The 4,799-nt window shown below is 34.4% G+C and overlaps 1 protein-coding gene across 1 annotated transcript in view; it reads right to left on the bottom strand.

Annotated features, from left to right (window-relative positions):
* Positions 1 to 4,799, bottom strand: part of TOLLIP (toll interacting protein) — a 16,762-nt gene that overhangs the window by 1,381 nt on the left and 10,582 nt on the right. The window lies entirely within an intron of this gene.

Raw genomic sequence — 4,799 nt, 5'->3', positions numbered from 1 at the left:
CTAGATGAAAACATGGCACTGTTTCACAGCGCAGCATGATAAAGTTTTGGTATTTGTTCTCGATTTGCTTTCAAGGAGTTTATCCACTGTTTCAAACTCTCTTCACCTGGTATTTTCATAGAATAGTCTACAGTAATTCAAAGATCTTTATATGCAGTAATGAGAATCAAGAAATCATCACTAAGTATGCATTCATTTTTATCTTAACACATAATACTTTAACACCAGCCCTAATATGCCATTTTATTTCCCATTTACTAAAATGAGATCCTTCTGCAATCTGCTGCAGAGATACTTTAACAATTGCTAAGACTTTGTAGGTTGACAAATTGTTTATTAGTCCCCTCCCCTTGATTAGTTTTTTAAAAATAGGAGGCACTCTACCAAAGGCCTCCCCCATTGGGGGCTGACTCATCACTTTAATCTGTTCACCAGCTTTTCAAAGTAACTACTGAATCACAAGAGAACCTTTATCATATACAGAATGTCATATTATAGGAAGAGTCCATAGCAAATGAGTCCATAGCAAATAACATTTTCAAAATGCAGCTGACAAGGTGATATACACAGATCATATCACTTTCACCCACTTCCTCATACACCTACAATTTCTAAGATATGAGCTTTCCTTACCTAACCATGTCACCTCCTCCTAAATTTATCTAGTTGTTTGTTTTAAATCAGCTTATTCTAATCCCAGTCAGTGTATGCAATAGGGAAAAAAGAAGTTACTTCAGAACTGTTTGGCTTTTTTTTAAATTCAGTTTGCTACCCTCCAGTCCTCTGAAAGCAAGACTAATTAAGCAATAGGTTTCATACAACATTTGTTAAAAAAATCCAAAATACAAGACTCAGCTTAAATGTTACCTTACCTTATCCATCATCTTAGTGTTAAAACCCTAAAATTGTAATTTCTTCTCCATAATAAGGCATTTCTTCCTAAGAAGGACAAAACCAAACACTTTCTTCCTTCCCTCATTACAGTCTCACATTTCAGCTGGGGTTTTCTGTACCCCCTTACATACTTGTATCTTTATAATCACAAAATTATCTAAATGATTCTGGCTTCTCTGCTTCTTTAAATTAAATAGTTTTCAAGTCTTATACATTTGTTCTTCAAAAGCTTTGTTACTTAACCTTACTACCAGTTTAGATTTAATACATAATTTAATTTTACCTTTTTTTGGCAGAAACCTTCTCTATTGTTTTAGTGCTGAGATGTTTTAGGATTTTCTAGGAGCTCTTTTTTTTTTTTTTTTAATTGGGCACACATTTACTTTGAGCATTCCAACCATGACTTTACCTAAATGTACTCTTGGCAACTTCATTCCTCAACCTGTACACTTCTGTTCTATCTGAAGAGAGCATACATTACTGAATTGTAAGCACCTCCATACTTATCAATGTTCTCAAATTTTGATTTTAAAATTCTCCTTGTAATCTTAAGTTTTATTAGAAGCAAAAACAGAACCTAGATGCTTTAAGTGTAATGTACAGGCTTCATCTATTTTAAAAGTTTCCTGCAACTAAAAACATTCCTCTCACCACAAACTTACAACCTACACGCTGGAACAATGTCTTTGCCCAGCCATCTGCATCACACCACTACCAATGATATCTATCAATGTCTTCCACAAAAACCTAAACTTTAACTCTGGAACTTCTTATGCCATTTAGACCATGGTCCCTGGAATTCTGTCTGGCACTGTGTGTTAGAACATATGGTAAAGCAGACCATGTGTGCACCCTGGAGGCAAACCACTGTGCAGTCCTCACCAACACTGCAAATCCACTTTCAGCAGCATTTCACTGTCTCTTCTAGTTTCAACAAGCCTCAACTCATTCCTCATACTTCCTACAAGAAACCTCCAGGCATTTACAAGACATGAACAAAGACACATGGTCTCAAAAAATAAAGTTTCAAAGTACCTGAAAGAACAGAGGGATACAAGTTATGTTTCACTTCTAACACAAGTTTCCTAATATTCTTCAGTTAAGCCATCAGCACTCTAAGATTATCCACGTGTCAACCTAAATTGTGTAGGAATTGTCCACACAAGAAGTCAGTTTAAATATATTAGTCCAAATGAAACATAAGGCCCGCTTCACTAATACCACAGCATCCTGCACAGGTCTTCTTACTGCTTTAATGAAAAAAAGATAATTGTGAAGCCAGACCTCTGCACAGGAAGAATTAAGGAAGTATTTTTATTCTAAATATTCAATTTTAGAGACAAGTAATTTCTTTATAGTATTGTTTTTCACTAATGATTTTCAAAATCCACTTCCTTGGCTCTTACAGTTCTAGAATTAGTTTATGCTGTCTACAGCTATACTGTATGCAAAATGAAGTTAGTATCACAGTGATTTTTAATAAATACCTCCATGATAAATGCTTACTTTTCATGAAATTCAACATTCATGATACACAAATACCAATTAAAAGTGTACCCTGGACTTCTGCTTTGCTCTGTATTCAGGCTAAAAGCACCCATAATTTCTGAATTATAAAACTTTATGCAAGAGTTAAGCATAAATTTAAAGAACTATGAACCAAAATTTATCAAATATACATCTATATATGCAGTCATTAGAGAAAGTTATAATAATATTCAAAATTATCACTGTTCAGTAAAAAGCTGCTTTGCATATTAAGCACCTCATTTCACTGACAAGTGAAAACTGAAACTAAACCACATATGAATTAACTGTCAATGGCACTGTACATTCCTGTGCTGCTCTCCAACATTAGTTAAGTGTTATAAATCAGAAGAATGGAGCAAGGTTTTCCAATCCAGTGAAATGGCAATGGCAAACATGCTAGCATAAGCAGTGACATTCCAATATGCGAAAAAAAGTATGTACAATAGCAAGTCAATTGCTACGAGCAACATTGAAAGCATCAAAGCAGAATTAACAGGTCATACTTTTTCTAACTGCACACAAGGCATTACACACATTTTAGTTTCTTGTTCAGTTAAGCATCCTATTTCTTAACTCAATGTTATGCTGTCCCATGCATAGACCTTTTCAAAGTAAACTCAAGAACCTTCTCAGGATCAATTCTTTCATTTAAAGAAAGAAATCATTATCACTTTTTTTTAAAATACACAAATATGTCTTAATTATATTTGCCTCAGGAAAAAAAAAAGTGCTATGATATGCATGACACCATCTGATTTTTTATTTCAAATGTTGCTTCTTCACGAACCACTAGAAAAGTGAAGTGTATGAACCCACAAAAAAAATTCTACAATTGCACTGCTCTGAATAAGCCACACAGTTGTGACAAGCACGTTTATATTTTAAGCAATTTTCTGAATTTCAGAGCATCAAGAAATTACATTTTATCTCACAAGAAGTAATTCTAGATACCAAAACCAATGCTTTTGTCAAAGTTAAGGATGTCACAGTATCTTTGCACAATTCAAAATCAGAGTTGTCATAGTAAAGTCAGTCTAAATTGAAGGAAAACTGATTTCCTGTAACATAATTTGCCTTTAAGAGTTGTAGTCAGATGCTTAACCTGACATGGATCTAAAGCAGATATGCATGAAAGATACACACTGATAAAAAAAGTGTTATCTTTTTTCAAAAAGGCTTATTTGAAGATTAACAGAATACAATTGGTAGGCTGTCTTCTCAATGTAATTTCAGAAATGAGTTCTTTGCTTTCAAGACTACAAAAAGTCGTGACACTACCGGCTTCTCCACAAACCTTGTAGTGGTAGAACAACTGCAAGAATAATGTTTCTCTTTTAGAAAACAAGTAGTATCGCCTGGGATAGCTAACTATCATATAACAGCTTCAGAAGAATATTAACACTACATTTTATCCATCAGTACCATTATCACCAATTAATTTAATTATTATAGCTTGAAGCTCAGCAGATGCCTTTAAAGACTTCCCAACACATTAGAGGGGCTTTAGCAATTTCCAGTAGGCACATTAAATTGTTCTATTATGACATCCAAGTGGCAATACCTTGTGATACAATCTGCTGTAACATATAAAGCTGTTCAGATGAGCTCATGCAAAGATTCTTGAGTCAATGAGGATGGGAGTGAGAAAAGCTTGGAAACTTACCCAGAGCAAAGTACTCAAGCCCTAAAGACAGGTGAAAATGAAGGGGCAATGGGAAAGGAATAAGACATGGGAAAGAAATATTAATCTATTTTTAAAAGGAAATTAATCATTTAGCGTCCAAAGGTGAAAGCTAAATTAACTGAGACAACTGGGTAAAACCTAAACTACCCAATATAAAAAAATAAATGCTGCTAGGATTCAAGTCTCCCAAATAATTTCCTTTAACACTCTGAACAAGTTTCCCTGTATGTACTGTTTTTACAAAAGTAACAATTAGAAGGAATCTTTTTAAAAGTAGTAGTAAACCACCAGGTGTTTGCATCAAGGACTGCATTTTATAACCCACAATGGACAAATCCCATCCATAGTTTTCTGGAAGAATAGCAATAACACCACAAGCTAACCTATGAAACTCAAGACAGACACCTAAAGGAGTAATGTACATAGATCCACTTTTCCTCAGTGAAAAATTATACTCTAGACTCTGACAGGGCCTTGAAACACATGGGTTTCTAACCTATTTTTCACAGGTGTTTGTAAATACAAATAGGCTCCCTATTTATCCCATGAGTAACTGATCAGAAGTACAGTCTGCTTAGTGAACTAACTTTTCTAGCTTACTGTCTTTGATATACTATCAAGACGATCAGATTGGACTGTATTCAACTACTATACCACAATGTTCTACAGCCTAAATGAAGTTGTCTTTAGG

Source organism: Chaetura pelagica, unplaced genomic scaffold (genome assembly GCF_000747805.2).
Source record: "Chaetura pelagica isolate M959 unplaced genomic scaffold, ChaPel_1.0 scaffold28, whole genome shotgun sequence".
NCBI lineage: Eukaryota > Metazoa > Chordata > Aves > Apodiformes > Apodidae > Chaetura > Chaetura pelagica.
The sequence above is the reverse complement of the archived record's forward strand: the minus strand, read 5'-3'. Positions and strand labels throughout refer to the sequence as shown.